At 37.6% G+C, this 18,420-nt stretch overlaps 1 protein-coding gene and 1 non-coding gene across 11 annotated transcripts in view; both read right to left on the reverse strand.

Moving 5' to 3' along the window:
* The window catches only part of DGKB (diacylglycerol kinase beta), a 731,665-nt gene extending 717,293 nt beyond the window's left edge, over positions 1–14,372 (reverse strand). For 3 of the 10 annotated variants that reach the window (XM_078059326.1, XM_078059327.1, XM_078059320.1), the window contains exon 1: positions 14,139–14,370. The gene's annotated coding sequence lies outside the window, so the exon portion shown is untranslated. Of the gene's footprint in view, positions 1–7,180; positions 7,383–13,613; positions 13,969–14,138 lie in introns of those variants that run through there. The other 7 variants (XM_078059328.1, XM_078059325.1, XM_078059323.1 and 4 more) reach the window with 6 other exon arrangements.
* On the reverse strand, positions 3,599–3,750 carry LOC118541796 (small nucleolar RNA SNORA57). The gene has a single exon (XR_004920275.2). It is a non-coding gene; the product is annotated as a small nucleolar RNA SNORA57 (small nucleolar RNA).
* Positions 14,373–18,420: the final 4,048 nt, after the last annotated feature.

The following is an 18,420-nucleotide window of genomic DNA, read 5'->3' on the forward strand; positions in this document are numbered from 1 at the left end:
GGCCTCCCACACACCCCATTTGGAAATTCTTCCTCAGCCCTTAAGGAGATGGGAGAGGAAGCACATTTCACAAATCAGTACTCAGTTTAAGAAACAGAAGTACAGTGGCACCTGGGTGGCTCAGTCAGTTAAGCATCTGCCTTTGGCTCAGGTCATGATCTCAGGGTCCTGGGATTGAGCCCCGTGTCAGGCTCCCTGCTCAGTGAGGAGTCTGCTTCTCCCTCCCTCTCTGCCCCTCTCCCCCACTGTCTCTCTCAAATAAATAAATAAATAAAATATTAAAAAAAAGAAAGAAAGAAACAGCAATGCATATCAGCTAAGAGAGAATGAGGATTCTTTGGGTAGTAATAGGTCACCAATGTTTTGTTCATCATAAAAAACTGACAAACAAAAAAACAAGTCTTCACAGGAATCAATGAATTGTTTGTACTTAGTCTCTTGGCAATCAAAAACAGAAAGTAGAAGAAAAAGAGTCCTAAAATAAGAAAATAAAATTCCACCCTGATCCTACAGAAACAAAAAGTGTGGAATGAGTGGAATCTGGACAACATAAGGCAAAAGGAAACTTGACCTCCAATGTCTTCAACTCAGACCTATCAAAGAAGTCATTTCTACAAACTGAAAATTAATTTTTCAATTTTTTTTCCTGTTTGGCCTGGAATAAATATCATAGAGAATAAACTCCTTTAATGGCTAAAACCAATTAAAAAAAAAAAAAAGGAAAAATCAAACATATATGCATTAAAAATGTCAGCTTATCAGAATTTACCCAATCATAAGCTCTGAGAGTGTCCCAGTCTGAAAGTCATCTCTTTCCACATGGTTTTCATTTCCTTGTGAAGTTAGACTTTTTAATATCCCACAAATAAAATTAATTAGGGCACATACCATATTGTGTTCTTAGCAAAATGACTGAGTATACTTTTTTTAGGTCACAGCTACCCTTACTTTTATTGCTTAGGTAAAACTATATAGAAAAGAAACATCAGAAATCCAAAAGCTATTCCAAGGACAACCTAATTCTATAATTTCTAAAACTTCATATAAGTGAAGAACACATACTTACGAGGTAGACTAGTGTACTACTGTGGACAAATCCACTTTGAAACGAAGGTTTGATATAAATCATGTTTTCCCCCTAAAAATGCTTTCATTTATTTTATTAGCTGATATCTGATTCTGTGGAAAGAATGGAGGGAAGATAGGGCTATGGGAAAGCAAGAATCTGAGCAGGTGACCACCCATTCATGAATTACACCCAGAAATCATGATAAAAACCTTTTATAAGCGTTCATTCACACTCCTTATAGTAAGTATTGATAATAAGCATAATAAGTATTTGGCTGAGAAAAATATTTTCTTTCAACTGTCATTGGTACATCATCGCTTAAATGAGACTCTGAGAAAGTAACATAGCAGTGCGGAATATAGAATAGATTATTTTCTATTCTCTCCACATGTGTGACCTCTTAGCCTACTGTTTACTTCCAATAAAGCCCTCAAAGTCTCCATGTTGGTTCATGTCAGATACTGGAAATAACTCTGATCCTTCCACTTCTTTATATCCAGGTTGACAACTGAATGCCAGTAATCAATTCACAGATTCTGTCACAAATAAAACAAATGCCTAAATCTAACTTAAACTACTAATATTGTAGAAGTAAAGCACCAATTATTGCATTTGGTCAAATTAAGAATAACCTCATTCTCTCAAAACAGAATAACATGATTGAATATTATTTTCAGAGTAAGCAAATATATTTTTTACTACTGGGTATGAAGAGGAAAACATGCTAAAGGACAGTCACTTGTTCCGAATCAATGCAAACTATACTGAAAAATGGACAGAGAGGAGGTAAGAAACAGTATAGTATTTCAGAGAACAGAGATGGTCACTTAGTGCTCTAACAGAATAAACTGAAAGAGAAAAACAATGATGACCCAGGGAAATTCTTTATGAGATGATTCATCACCTTCAATCAAGAAAGAGGCATTTTCAAGGTTCACTTATACACTCAGTGTTTTTGTTTTTGTTTTTGTTTTTGCTTTTTTTGTTTTCTTTGGTACCTGTTTTGTACCACGTACTGTTGTAATCACAGAAGAAAACAAAGAATCAGAGCACAATGAGAATGCAAGTAAAGTAAGAAAGGAACACTGACAGAAAGGATATTTTAAGTAGCTTAATGTCAAAGAAACATTGGATCGGAAGAGAATACAGTGGCAATAGACATTCTTGAAAAGATAAAGAGGGGCCTTGTTATGAAACTTTGTCTAAAGGCTAGGGTATGGGAAGGGGGGCAGTGGGGAGAAAGGTGGATGTAATTGTGAATATTCATAATTTTTAATTAAAATCTAAATTTAATTAAAATGTTTAAATGCCAATTCCAAAAATAAAAGTAAATGGCACAAAGAGGAAGAGGGAAACAAGACTTAAGTCCTTCTTTTCTTAAGGAAACACCAAGTACATGTGTGGCAGAGCTTTAAGAGAAGGCTCCTAGGGACAATGGAAAGATAAATAAAACATGGGCACCTCGAAGTATTACCAGGGTCAGACTGAGATGGGAGATCACAAATTTATTATGACACCAGTTTTCACAGTTTTGTGATTTTCAATAGCATTGAAGTGAAAAAGCAAAGCCAAACTGCTCAGGTGAGAAAGGGTAAGGATTTTGCCAGATGTAAAATGGAAGGAAAAGAGTTCAAAGAAATGAAGATTTGGGCAAAAGAATTATTAAGTTGCCGGGATAGCAAGGAGATTGTGAATGAGTTGAGTCATGAAGAGAACAAGGTGTGTCAAGGCACTGGAGAATGGTGGGAGGTGGAGAGAACAGGTGATTAATGTTTTGTAATTCATGATTTTAAAGATGAGAAGTTTCAGATATCAAGATTCAGAATAGAGTCATTGACCAATGGTTAGCATGGAATGGAGTGGAATGCCAATGAAGGTAAGGTGGTTAAGAATTTCTGTAGGCTATTAATTGACTTGTCAACCTATGTACTTTAAAATCAATCATAATGATAATAGGAGATAAGATAAAGGAAAATTTTCATCCAAATTTCTCTAAATCTGAAGAAGTGATAAAGAAGATGACATGATACTGAGAGATTAGGTGATGACAATATAAAAGGCAAAATGAAGTAAAACAATACATCTTAGATGAGCTCTCTATTTTTCAATGCCACATCACCAGCTGCTGAAAGGAATCACGTATTCATGTAAACTGTTAATCGTTGTAAAGTCATGACCATCTACTCAAATGCCCCTTCCCCCAATATCACCCAGATCCTAGCAAATGCCTCTGGTCAATAACTTCTCCAACCCTGTCCGAAAACTTGTAACTCTCCACTTTGTTCAAATTCTGCCAAGAGAATTTAAATCCCAAAATTATCCTCAATTTAGCACTACAAAGCCTATCTACCTATTCAAATTGCTCCCTTCTCTCCCTCATCCCCTCTCTCTATAGAAGGTATTACTGCTGGTCAAAGTTAACTCATACTCCATGTCTTGGAACCTATTCAATTCCACATTTTTAGGTACCCATCAAACATCCCTTTACTTTTTGAAATTTTGCTACGTTTTTGTTTTTGTTTTTGTAACCCGTGTCCTGATGCTTGAGGATATAACTGGTGGACTGAAAGCCGTGGGTACAAAAGACATGGTGTGGAGGGGGGCTGGAGCCCTTTCTCTTTGCTTCAATACATTATGGGGGCAGGGACCACACAACATTTGACCCCCATCAAGAAAAGAAGGAAGGAGAGTACACTTTTTTCTTTTCTCTTTCTTTCTTTCTTTCTTTTTTCTTTTTTTCTTTCTTTCTTCCTTTTTTTTTTTTTGAGAGAGAGAGTGTGTGCATGAGACAGGGGGAGGGGCAGAGGAAGAGGGAAGGCGAGCATCTTAAGCAGGCTCCAAGCCCAGCACAGAGCCCCAAGCCCCACACAGGCTGGATCATGACCCTGAGATCATGACCTGAACCAAAATAAAGAGCCTACACTTAAGCGACTGAGCCATCCAAGCAACCCAAGGAGAACACACTTTCTAATCATTTGGACTTCTCATAGATATTTAGACATGCTTAAAAAATAGCCATCTTAGAAAAGCTCCTTCAAACTTCCATTATTCTCCAGAAACAATTCTTTTTTTTTTTTTTTCAAACCTTCATACACAAACTTTTTCAATGAGTCACTCCCCGTCTCCATTTCCTGAGCTCCTACTCACTCCTTAACACATTTTCACCTGGGTTTCACCCCAGTCACCATGGCAACACATCTTTAGCTAAAATCACCAATGATCTCCTTGTGTTCAAACCCACTGGATATTTTTCATTCCTCATCTCAACCTCTCAGCAACATCTGGCAGTGATGATTACATTGTCTTTCTTATAGGATGTTCTTCCCTAGTCTTTGGAATACCACAGATTTCTGCTATTGTTTTCCTCCTCTGTGACAATTCATTTTCACTCTTAATATCCCAACTATTCCAATATACTCTAAAGATATTAAAATTCATCAAGATTTGTTCCTAAATTATCTTTTTCTCACTCTACATTCTTTTCCCAGGGATTCACATCTACTTCAAAGAAATCAATTACAATCTGTATCACCAAATTTATATCTTCTTCCCAGTTTGCTCTCCCATCTCTTTATTCACGTTAGCCAACTAGTCACTCAAGAGTTATGCTTGGATGAATGAAAAGAGTACAGTTTTCACATGAGAGTAAAACAATCATGATTTCTAAATACATCTTTGTAAGTGTTTTTATTGTCCTTTTTTTGACTACCTTCCCTCAAGACCCAACTCATTCTAAATTAACTGTAATGAATTTCTTATTCTCTTACTCTCATCTTCTATAGCAGCCTACTATGTGCTTCCTGCCCATCTCTCTTCTAGCACTGCCCATAACCCATGGTTTTATAATTTCTACATCCATGTGTCTTCCTCTAACCCTCAATTTAGGAGCTACTTAATGTCAGGCCCAGGTTCTAGTCATAATTTTCTTTCCAGAACCTAGTACTCTTATGTATGAGAGATGCTCAAAACTTTTTAAATAAATAACTGAATGTCAAGAGACCAGTAAATTGTGATCTGAGGTTTTCAAAGAGATAGTAATAGATGCTCCCAAAAGAAGGGATTCTGTGATCAAATAAGGTTAGGGAAATTTGTACTAAATCCGACTCCTAGAGATTCCAACATACACTTGCATCTGAAGAACTGTTAAGAAGTCCTTAAAATAGAAAACTATTTAATTTTGCTTAATGTTTAGATAAGGAAATCTTTCTTGCCCTTTTCTTCTTTTAACACACATAATAGCATTCCTCAAACAATTTTTCCTTATGTGTTAACACAGTTTGGATTTTGATTCATTAGGATCAGCAAAACAAATGTTAAAGAAACAGCGTGTGCACATTCTCTTTATCCAGGATGCTCCCCAAAGTAAGATATAGGTGCTAATTCCAATATAGCTTTGACACTTAGTAGTGGAGAAAAAATTTTGATCAATATCATACTCCCATACTACTGACATATACACCAAATCTTTTTTTTCCTTAAAGATTTTTATTTATTCGAGAGTGCACACACACACACACAAGAAAGAGAGAGAGCACAGAGGGAGAGAGAGAAGCAGGCTGAGCAAGGAGCCCAGTGTGGGGTTGGATCCCAGGACCTGGTATCATGACCTGAGCCAAAGGCCTAACCGACTGAGCCACCCAGGCACCCCAACATATACACCAAATCTAACAGAATCTTACTGCTTTCTTTTTTTTATAAAGTTTCTAATTTTAAGAATTAGAAAACACTGTCTAACCATAAAGGATAGCAATATTATTATAGTCACATTGAAACCCTTGTTTTGTTTTGTTTTGTTTTGTTTTGTTTTGTTTTGTTTTGTTTTGCTTTGAAAGCGTTCTTACAAAGATAATACAGTTACCTGAATACTAAATGTACCACCAAGCAGTTATGCAAGTAGCTTGAATGATAAAAGCATTAATAGTTCTAAAATATAATTTCCACATGAAGGTCAAAATCCTTTACCACTTCACCTTCACTATGTAGTCTGATGGAGTTTGGAGTACATTCAAAAAACCAGGAACCCAAACACAACAATACTCCTGCTCTGAATAGCTGTTATGCTATGCTTTCTTCAGTGGGTGACAGGGAAGGAACCTCTATTTGCCAAATAGAAAGTTCTGACATATGGGGTGGCAAATAACATTATGTAACGATAAAGCACCCATCCTGGTAACCAGAACTCTTGTTAAGAACAACAGGATAGCAAAGTGACTCATCAGCTTGTGTGCTCTGTTTCAATTCTAGTAATTTGGGACAAGTGTGGGGAAGTTACAAGTTGTTTATGTGCAACCCAAAATGACAGGCAACACAAGTTACTAAGCAACATTAAGTCCTTGCATTTTTCTAATCTTTAAAAGCTGCCACAAATTGAATAATCCTGTAATATAAAGGTAAGGGGAATAGCAATGTGGGAGTCATGTTTCTGACTGAATGAAATGTTTTGCTCAAATTCTGATTCACCATGAGTTCATCTGTCTTGGTTTTAGGACTACTTCAGGTGTATAATCCTCCTCTGCTCACTGTCAGCACCAGAAACTTGTTCCATAATGAAAAAAAGGATAATGGAGGGCAGGTCTGTGGAAGTGGTTCTTATGAGTCTTGAAACCGGTTTGTTCCCCGGTCAATAGGACCTCTGTTCTTCTCTATTTCAGCTCTTTGTCTCTTTCATAGCACTTATTACAAGAACAACAATAAATCATGTATTTGCTTCCTCGTTTGGGTGTGTGTGCTTCTGTCTGTCTTTGTCTTTCACTGAAGTACCTCGAGTTTTGTAGGAATTTGTCCCTTATCTTACTCTTTCCTTTCCTGAGCCTGGCACATTGCCTGAAACAAAGTAGCCCATCGATAACTAAAGAATGAAATCAAATAAAGCACAGGATCATGGTGTTAGTAGTTCTGTTTCTTAAGGTAAAAGTTTTAATAACTGTGTTTATTCATATGAACCTTCAAATTTCCCAGAAGTAGCTGAGCGTTACTTGGGATCACTAAAATACAATGTTAAGAAAAGCAGGCAAGCGAGAATTCCCCAGTCTTTATTTCTTTTCATTAAGTAACCAGCGAAGGGATTCCTTGGTCAAAAGCCCAGGAAAAAAAAAAAAAATGTTTCCTTACATTCTCTGTCTCAGCAGAAGAAGTTGCTGAATAAACTACAAACTCATCTTTTGTGCTTGAAGTTCTGTTTTCAGGTCAAGGATCCTGAAATGCTCTTCCACAGGACCTCCATTTCTTCCTCCTTTCCAGTTCATATGATTCAAAGGGAGGCAATCTAGGCAATAACAGATTTCCTCATACAAGAGATCATCTTTTTCCCAGTCTGCATAGGTACAAATAGGAGAAGAGTCGATATAGATGAAAACAGAATATCAGTTTATACATTAAATGGATGATGGCTGTGACTACCTCTTAAGATGGTCAGAGGAAGACAAATGAAAGGCCTCACATTATGGTGATAGCTAAAGGGAAGAGAACTGATATGTCTAAGGGCTCATTGTGCGCCAACCACTCTCCTGGAAGTATTTGCATGTGTTATCTAATTTATCTCTGTTACCAGTTACCATTTTTTTTAATAATTCAATAAAAACCTTTTGGGCAAAATAATAACTAGAGATGACCCTATAAAGAAGATGTTTACTGTAACATTTAATAGGCTTTAGGAGTCTCGTATTTTATTAATATAAAACTAGAATGAAAACAGCTTTTAGATTTTACTTAGAACATTTTCTTTGCTACTGGCACTTTCCTTTTTACCTGAAACAACATCCTAAATAAATAGAAAATACTAAATAGCTATTATTTCTGAGTATTTATTATGTTCCTTCCGTTCTAAGCCTCTTATACACAGGATTAAATCACATAATTCGATGAAGTGGATATCATGTTCATTATCCCTATTTTACAAAGAGAAATGTAAACCAGAGAATTTAAGTTACTTGCTCAAAGTCATCCAAGTAGTAAAGATTTGAGCCCAGGCAATTTGAAGGCAAAGAATAAATGTTAACCCCCATATCGCAGTGCCTAAGGAAATGGTGAAATTCAAATGAGCATCTGTGCATACTGAGAAATTTTAGATGGAGTTGATTTCTCCACACCTTTAACCACAACCCCATCATCACGAAGATTCTATAAAGAAAAAGAAATATTATAAAGGAAGGTCCAGCTATTTCACTGGGTTACTCTCATCCTGAGATAACCTTACTGATGGAACTCCAGAGGGATCTTAAATAGCTACCACACATCTCCACATCTTATCACTGCTGTTCTTCCCCTGGTTATAACTGCATATTTGACAACTGATTTGCATGGATTAGAAAGAGAATAAAGTAGGAAAAAAAGAGTAAAATAGAATTATTTGACCTAAGATGATACTTTTAATAAAAATACTGTATTTGGAAAGCCCTATAGCCATGCCCATCCAGTTCACACTGTTATAATGTTTGAATACTTAATGAAAGAAATTTACATATCATTAATAACTAAAATCCAAATTATCCCATAAACTGAAAATATTTCTTTGGGGGACAGAGAGTAGGGATTGATTTTCCCACCGTTATCCATTTTTTCATTTTCCTCTAATGGTAGTCAACTTTCTAACGTCTGTTCCTGATAGGACTCAATATTTATTAGCTATGACTAAATCAAAATCTTCTCAGGACTTTTCCTCAAAGAAAATGAGAATTCAAGAAACAATTTTTCAAAAGCACCATTTCACAACTTCATTCTACTGGCCAACAAAAGCAAAACATGTTTGATGAACCATTTATTCTAATACTTGCTTTTTCCCCCCTCAAGATACATTAGTACCAGAAATTAGGTATCATTACAAATTTCAATATTGTAGTCTGGAATAGTCATCTGTCATATTCCAAAATATTGTCTCCTATATTCTAAATATGCAATACCACAGGGGGTGGTAAATATCTTTTGAGTAATTTTATACAAATTATGAGTTCACCTAATTAAAATATACTATCTGTCTCAGAGCATGTAACTTGCACTTGAAAGACCAGTCTCTAGTCTTTTGGGGGGTAAAAACTATGGAATTGGAACTATAGATCCCTCAGGGAACTGAATTAGAGCTTTGAATTCAGTATTTTTTGAGCTTTACTGTTGTATTAGACATAACGCTCAGCACTAACATTCCAAAGATAAATAAGGCTTGGTTTCCTTCCTCAATCCAGAAAATAGGTTATTTCAGTCCTCTCTGGCATATTCAATAATAAAGGCAAGCACGAGTTGCAGAGGAACAACAGAAAAGCACAGTTGGGCCAGTGGTAGACTCCAAATAGAATCCTGGAAGGTTGTGATGCTAGAGCAGAAGCTTAAAGATCCATCATAAGGTGAAACACTAATGGAGTAAGGACAGAGGAATCCGGGTGTCAAGAAAGAAATTACAGAGACAAGTGTAAGCAGAGACAAAAGAGGTAAACAAATAGCATGAATTGTAGAGGGTTATAAAAAGCCAGTAAGAGTTAATAAGTAGACTTGGAGCCTTTGGGTTAAAAGCATGGGCTCTAGAGCCAAATTTCTGGTTCATACCCCAGCTCCAAAACTACTAATTTTGAACTGCGGGTACATCCTTTATCCCTCTTGGGCCTCAGTTTGTTCCTCTATAAAATGGAATGCAGATGATAATAGGATTATCCTGTAAGGGTATTGTCAAGATTAAAGTGCAAGATGCTTATACAAGAAACTGGTACGTGGCAAGCACTCAACAAAAGTTCCCGTCATTATTTTTAAACTGTAAGGGGAAGAAAGCCAAAACACCACATTCAAAAATCAACCCTTGAAGTTAATTGTCCTAACTCTATTCCTAACCTCAACTTGCAGTGTCACAAGTGACAAGAGACATGACAAAGAATCAGGCCTGATAATGTAAATGTATTTGCAAAGCTCCATCAAAGTTCATCAACTTTCCTTATGGAGCAGATATATTTATACTCTGATTTTGAAGGTAATAACTTTTGTGCTCCTTGCTCTGTAGTGATTGGCATATTGCCAATAAAAAATAACAGAGTCAAGGACATTGTGTTTCAAACTTACAAGGCAATACAGATTCCCTGTTCAAGACAAATCCTTCATTTCAAATTGTTGACTCAGATAATACTTAAAAAAGAATTTCAGCTGTTTAAATTTAGCATGCTGAGAAAGACCAATCTTAAAATATTGTTTGGCGTTATGCCCATAACATTTTCATTTTATTCCTTGTTAGTGTTTGTCTTCTGTGATAAGAAGACAAGTGACAGTAATCACGTTATTCTCCTTAACACTTCAGATTTTACCTACATGAACCATTTTGTTTTTATCCTCACCAGTTAAAGATGGTCTTTCATTTCCTGGCAAATTTTCAGAAAGTGATTATGCAAGAACCAGTGATACTTCCACACACTGTTTTACCTCTTTGGTCATCATCAGGCCTTTCAGCCCCCACGTTCCTTTGAATCATCACTTCTACTCTTTAAAAAAAAAAAAGTGTAAAGGAGATTATCTGAAGACAAGCCTAATCTAATTTTTATATTCAGACCTTACAACTACTTAAAGAGATGGTTTAAATCTGTGCTTTATCTATCTATCCCACATTCGGTCCAAAGAGTTTGGTTTTTAGCATCCCTCAGGACACAGTATCTGGACAATTTCTCATACCAGTCTCCCACCATGATAAACCTCCTCTTATTTTCCTTTTATCCCTCTTGGTTTTTGGGTCTTTCAACTTCTCTCCTCCCATATTAACTCCATCATTTTCCTTCCTGACAAAGATGTCCCCAGCCTCATTCTCATGGTTCATGAAGCCAGAGAAGAACACTGAAATTAGAATAGTTGAGTATGCCATGTTTGGATTTGGGGTCAATTCAAGTTTTAATTTGGAGAGATCCAGTCTTGGGTAGCAGGAGAGCAGGGAGTTTTCTCCTGATTGTTATGATTTCTCAAGCACTCTCAACGTTCTCCACCTATAAATCGACAAGCTCACTCCACTAGAACACGGTAGAGCACCATTTTAATAAAATAAAAGGGCAAAGTGATTTAGAGTTAATCCTAGCCCACCATTTACTATAAATATGTTGCTTTAGGTAATTTGCTTATTTGCTCTGTGATTTAGTTTCTTATAAAGGGGAGAAAATGTCATCTCTCCTGTAGCTATTATCCCATAAATGAGAAGACATTTGCAAAGTACTTAACCTAGTACCTGCCATTTGTGTACTCACAATAACTGTGAACAATTCACATACTGTATGGTTAATAAATCATACATGCAAATAAACCAAAGAGCTATCAAGGGGTTGAATCTACTTCATAATTAACACCTAAAGGTGACCAAATACAAAGGATTCTTGCTTGAGGTCAGATTTTGTATTGGTGTTTTAAAAGAGAGAGAAAATGTCATGAATGGGAGAGAAGCAATAGGAAGAGGTTTCAAATTCTTGCCTAGATCTTCCTCCAGGCAGATGCACCTACGCTAGAAGTATTACCCTTAAGAGAATATTGCAACAGCATCATGCATACATAAGTACAGTTCTGTTCCTGAGGCCAGCCAGGGGAAGAAGCATCCAGTAAAGGATATTCTTAATATGTCATCTCAAGCCTATGTATCAACATCATAGTCACTATTAGCAGGCAGAATTAGACTGAGAGATCAGCAGCTATCTTTGGCTTGTCTGGCTACAACTCTACCTTCTTTCCATAGTGTGCAAGGGAAGCATGAGTCATAGGATACTTGCCAAGTTCAGACACTTTTCCCAGCAAAACTTACCAATGGTTTAAACTTTAAAATAATTGCTTTATTTCAAAAACAGTTTTGAAAATCTTCTTCTCACACATAACATGAGGTGTACCATGAGGCTTATAGTGAGGTCAACCAAATGATGAAAAGAAGGTATTCCCAAAACCCGACTTCTTCTACCTATATTTCTATCTTAAGAGATATTCTGATGAATCCCTATGCAATTCAAATTCCTAGTAATTCCATTCAGGCTCTTAGCCCGATTTTTCTTCTCTTTAGCTAATACTTGAGGTTCAGGTAGTGATCTATTCCAGAGTTGCTCCCAAACTGGCTCCAACCATATTCTTTTAGTCTTTTGTGTAGATGCTTCCTTTTCTTTTTTTATTGCTGTCTAAAGTTTTTAACCACTCTCACGCATGCACTATCACAATATATCTTCTGGATTATATTTTACTCAGTGATTTACGAAGTTATACGGAGAGTTTTGCACCAAGAAATACATGTGTATGGAATAAGTTACGAAGTAACACAATTAAAAACTGAAATAACTGGATAAGGGTGATTCTTAGTTTCCTTTTTTCTAAAGATGGAGAATTTCTGAATTACTTTGCATTTCACGGTAGCTGTTTCCTAAGTTTTGATACCTCTTTATCCGATAGAATTTATGACAGCATACGGAAGAGTCCAGCTTAAAATCCTGGACTCTGTTTTGAGCACTCTCTGTTTTTTCATTAATCTTTCTTGGAGAAAACTATAGTAATAGCACAATTTTTCCAGAGATCCTACAGCTAGGTCTGATATTTTTGCGCAACATGTCCTTTCTGCTTGAGAGATTCTTTCTTCTTTGCTTCATTAAAAAAAAAATCTGGTCAGTGTAAAAGAGGACCTGGTTAGAAATACGCCAGCATTTTTAGATTAATTATTTCTGGTTTCCCTCTAAAAGAGACCTTTAGTATTCTGCCTGCATTCACATTTATTTGGTCATTTGCTTTACAATGAGCTGGCTGTCGCTGACCTGTTTTTACCTCCTTTTAAGAGTTTGTTATCTGCAATCTGAGCAACCAGTTGAAGTAGTTTTCCAAAAGTTTTTTTAGCCTTCTTTTTGCCAGGGACCACAGTGCTGCTTGGTTCGAAGTATAAAGCCAGCTATGTAAAAACCCCCCACTTTGAAATCACAAGGAAGGGGCCGCTTAGCAAGTGGAGAAGATGATTGCAGTAGTAAGAAACTGGGGGAATCCAGCACCACCACCCACTAGAGAGTATTTGCATGTTTATCATATCATCAGTGTCGCCAAAGCTGTTGCCTGGCAGTTACCTAGAGAACTACTTCACATTTTGTTTTAATATAATAAAGTAAATCAAAGACCTTTGTTTCATTTTGTTTGTGGGATTGCTTCTTTATTTTGCAGATTAGGAATAAGTCTGGAATGAAACTTGGAACAATTAGCTGAGTGTTTGAAAGTCTAAGCGGCCTCTTCACGAATTTTCTTTCGAAAAGGCTAAGTGTCATCCATTAGTAACTTTCAGGAGCTCCCTCTTGTAATTAAATGTAGGACGCTTTTGCCAGGTCTGTTGCCTAAAATCACAATGGACTAGGCGCTTTATGCACACCTAACCGACAAGCCACATCCGTCAGCAAATAACCAAGAGTAAACCAATTAAGAGCATAACGAGGACGGGAGTCAGAGAGACAAACCGACTGAACATCTCAAGGAGAATTCAAAGCTATGCTTTTCTAACTTTCCTCGCCATTTCTTCTCAGCCTCCCTTCCCCCCGCAGCACAAACCCAGAAGCCACTCAAATTGCCAACCGTGTCGAGTTTAACTTACTGCAGTGTGATGCAGGCGAAGGCTGGGCGCATCTCCGAGGCGAGAGCAACCGCTTTTCCGGAGAGGACCCGGGACCAGCCAGCTCTCAGGATCCCTTCCAATTCACACGCTCTCGGCTCGGTAAAGAAGGCTGCCTCACAGCTCGGCTTCCCCAGAGGAGTGGAGCGTCAAGAACTCCGCTCGCAGCATCTCCTCCCCTCGACTGCCACCCCCTTCCACCACGCACGGCCCATTCTAACTAGTGTCTGAAAGATGGAAATCGACTTCCAGTCCACAACACAGGCTGCCGGCAGCCCCCCCGCCCCTGACAATTTGCAACTCAAAAACAGCGGAGGCTGAGAGATGTAGGTTTCCGGAGCCTGAAAGTCATCTTTGGCATCCCCGTTCCCCACCTCACACTCCCGCTTCCCCTCCTCTGCGTGGCCACCTCCAGTCTCCCACTCAGGCTAGGCATCACAAATGGTTATTTTATTATCCATACCAATAAGCATCAGAAGGAAACGGGATTTGTCAGAGATGAAATACCTGTTGTCCATGACTCACGCTCTTCTCTCATCTCTTGGAGTCCTTCATTTCTATCAAGACGCGTTGATACTGGAAATCTGTGCAGTGCGTGTGTGTATATGCGTGCGTGTGGTGAGGAGGAGGCAATCTGCGCGGCTGCAAGCAACAGCCCTGCCTATCTCTAGCTGCCGCTTCTACAGCTGCTGTTGCTACTATTGCTGTTGGAGCTCAGGGAGAAGGAGACAGAGAGACAGTGCTTCACAGCTATTTAACTGCGGGACCAGTTATAAGAGGAGGGTGGAGACTGTGCAGGTATGAGTGGCTGTTGTCGAGACATTAAGCTTGATTCACTGCAATTACTACCATTCAGGATACATTTCCCCTTCAACAGGAAACTGGATACCTTGTCTCCCCACCCTTTTGCTAACTATAGTCCTTGATGGGTCACTGTTCATCAACCACTTGCCTAACCCACTTCTAGCAATTCTAACGGCTGCACACTCTATTTCTGCATTCTAACTTGGTTAGCCTGGGAGCAGGGGACTGGAGGGTGGATGAGGATAAAGTAAGAAGGGAAGGGGAAAAGCAGGTGAATTTTAAAAGGGAAATCGTTTGTATGTGTAACCCATCAGGGTACAGATAAAAATGATAATTTTGAGCCACGTGTGTAAAATAATGCATTGGAGTAATAAAAATGTAAGCCAGTAAATAATCATGTCTATTTTACAAAATGTGTGCAAAACCAGAGAGCTATTAAGGAGGGTGTGTATGAGCTTAAATGCAGGGTATCTTGATACACACACGTCCCTTGTTGGCTCTTGTCTTCCACGCATAGTAGCCACTATGATTTCAATGCATCAATATTTCTGTCAGCTAGAAATTCTGGTGAAACCTACTGGTTACTGCTGCCCATGGAGTCTCCCTTTCTGTCCTTATTGGTGGCTCATTCTCTGCCCTGATTTATCTCCAGCTTATTCTCACATAAGGTGAAGCTGAGCTGAACTTAGGACTTAACAAAGTTTTCAAAACCCCTAAAGACAAGAATACTTCTTAATAGCTAACTTAATTTGCTCTAGTAATAGTTTGTCTTTGTATTCCTGTTCTGTAATAGACTGGATGAACAACCCCTCCTAATTAGACACACATGTATGTGCACACACATATGTACACATACACGACACTTAATTGATAGTACTATTAATCCACTTGGAGCATTCAGTTGTCTAAGCTAAAAATAAACTTAATTCCTTTTGATTGTAATTGTAATGCACATCATTAATTATTTCTGCTCTGCTCTGAGCAATTTTTATATTTGCCATATATTTTCCCATTTGTTAGGGTTTGCATAATCAGGGTTAATTTGGACAGATGTTAATACAAAAAGAAGGAAGTGTAACAAATATAACAGAGGACGCAGAAGGAGGAAAGGAACCCAAAAGGATTAAGTAATACATCTTCTCCTGATCTGTTTATATTAGAAAATCACTGCTTTTAGCTAAACAAAGGCCAATTAATGTGCAAAGCATTTATTAATTATCCAATAAATATCAATTTAGCAAAACCAACCTTACTACAATTATAAAAGAAAATATATTGATTAATGTTTGTTTTAAAAGTCATACAATACTAAATTCGAAGAGTATACAGAATTTTTTAAATGTCACAATCCTAATAAAACACGCCAAATAGTCACATATTTTTGCCCTTCTAATTTTTGTTCATTAAATAACTCCAGTAAAACACACTATTAACATTATTAAAAATCTGTAACTTCACATTTTCATACTTATATTAAATGCAATGTAAGGAAGTAGGCAAAGATTGTCCACCCTCCTCAGAAATATATTTGATACAGAAGGGCAATTTGTCCATAAATGCCCCCATCAGTGGATTTTTAGAAACTTCATGAGGATCTTTGTATAATTAATCAATCTCAAAGAAAAGTGGCAGAAAAATAAACTTGATCTATAAATTTCCATTAATCAACAAAATCAACAACTTACAGGTATATAGAAATAAATAATATCTTAATTCCCAACTAAATTTCTTTTGTCATCAAAACATGTATTCCCAAACTAAGTTCTGTAATTTAATTCTTATTTGTTCACTGTACAAAAGCCCAAGGATGTCAAGCTCTGCAGCAACAGAAGCCATGTCTGTTTAGTTCACTCACATGCCTCTAGCATCCAGCAAAGTGTTTAAAATGTGCTATGGGGGGCGCCTGGGTGGCTCAGTTGGTTAAGCCACCGCCTTCAGCTCAGGTCATGATCCTGGAGTCCTAGGATCGAGTCCCGCATCGGGCTCCCTGCTCAGCGGGGAGCCTGCTTCGCTCTCTGACCCTCCCCCCTCTCATGCTCTCTCTCTCTATCTCATTCTCTCTCTCTCAAATAAATAAATAAAATCTTTAAAAAATAAAATAAAATAAAATAAAATGTGCTATGGGTACAGTAGGTAATTTTCTAATAAATAAGTGGATGAATAAATAAATTAATTTCTGGATGCAAGATATTGGGAAGATAAGTGAGAATAAGGATGTTTAAATTCTTCCAGTCTTTGCTGCTAAATTAACTGTGACACTTTCTTGACTCACTTCTTATTGTCTCAAAGTAACCTTTCACAGACTCTACAAAACTTCATAATAAATGTCGGTCCCCAATACTTTTCCAAAATGATTTTTCTACTTACTATATGAATTCAATCAACATGAATTCCCTAAAGTCTCATTTCCTGAGAATTTTGCAAATCAGTAACATCAGGACCCCTATTCATCCCTAAGGAAATGTACACTTTGACTTCCAAATCTGTACCTAGTCTAGTGGGTACTAGACTAGATGTTTAAAAAAATAGGTTGTTCACAGGAAACAATTGGTGTTGGGGAGGACGAGGAGAAAGGGGAACCCTCTTACACTGTTGGTAGGAATGCAAACTGGTGCAGTCCCTCTGGAAAACAGTATGGAAGTTCCTCAAAAAGTTAAAAGTAGAGGGGCACCTGGGTGGCTCAGTCGTTAAGCGTCTGCCTTCAGCTCGGGTCATGATCCCAGGGTCCTGGGATCGAGCCCCACATCGGGCTCCCTGCTCTGCGGGAGGCCTGCTTCTCCCTCTCCCACTCCCCCTGCTTGTGTTCCCTCTCTCGCTGTGTCTCTCTCTGTCAAATAAATAAAATCTTTAAAAAAAAAAAAAGTTAAAAGTAGAGTTATCTTATGATCCAGCAATTGCAGTATAGGTATTTACCCAAAGGATACACAAGAGCTAATTCAAAGGGATACATGTACCTTGATATTTATAGCAGTCTTATCAACAATAGCCAAATTATGGAAAAAGCCCACATGTCCATCAACTGATGAATGGATAAAGAAGATGTGGTATATATATACAATGGAATATTACTCAGTCATAAGAAAGAATTAAATCTTGCCATTTGCAAGGATGTGGATGGAGCTAATGAGTATTATAAGTGAAATAAGTCAGTCAGAGAAAGGCAAATACAGTATGATTTCACTCATATGTGGACTTTAAGAAACAAAACAAATGAACATGGGGGGAGGAAAAGAGAGGAACACCAAGAAACAGACTCTTAATTATAGAGAACAAACTGATGATTATTAGAGGGGAGGAGAATGGGGGGATGGGTGAAATAGGTGATGGGAATTAAGGAGTGCACTTGTTGTGATGAGTACCGGGTGTTGTATGGAAGTGTTGAATCACTAAATTCTACACGTGAAACTAATATTACACTGTATGTTAACTAATAAAAACTTGGGGGGGGGGAACATTCCCTAGAAGTTATAGGCTTATCCAAAAAGAAAAAGAAAATAGGTCATTACACATTTATGTGTGTGTGTCCCTAAAATGTTAGTCCTGTAACAAGGATTATAAGCAAGATAAACTTTATTGACCTTTTATGAATTTAAGCAAGGTAATTCTTTTTTTTTTTTTTTAAAGATTTTGTTTATTTATTTGACAGAGAGAGACACAGCGAGAGAGGGAACACAAGCAGGGGGAGTGGGGGAGGGAGAAGCAGGCTTCCCACGGAGCAGGAGCCCGATGCGGGGCTCGATCCCAGGACCCTGGGATCATGACCTGAGCCGAAGGCAGACGCTTAACGACTGAGCCACCCAGGCGCCCCTAAGCAAGGTAATTCTTAAAACCAATTCATGAAAAACAAAACTTAGTGACATAGCATAGATTACTTAAAGTAAATATAAATCCATATTTAATAACAGCCTTTTATGTGAACTGGTGCTTAAAAACACCGTGTCATGTTACTTTATTCAACAAATATTTATTGAATATCTATTATGTA

This window comes from Halichoerus grypus, chromosome 12, assembly GCF_964656455.1.
Source record: "Halichoerus grypus chromosome 12, mHalGry1.hap1.1, whole genome shotgun sequence".
In the NCBI taxonomy this organism is placed as follows: domain Eukaryota; kingdom Metazoa; phylum Chordata; class Mammalia; order Carnivora; family Phocidae; genus Halichoerus; species Halichoerus grypus.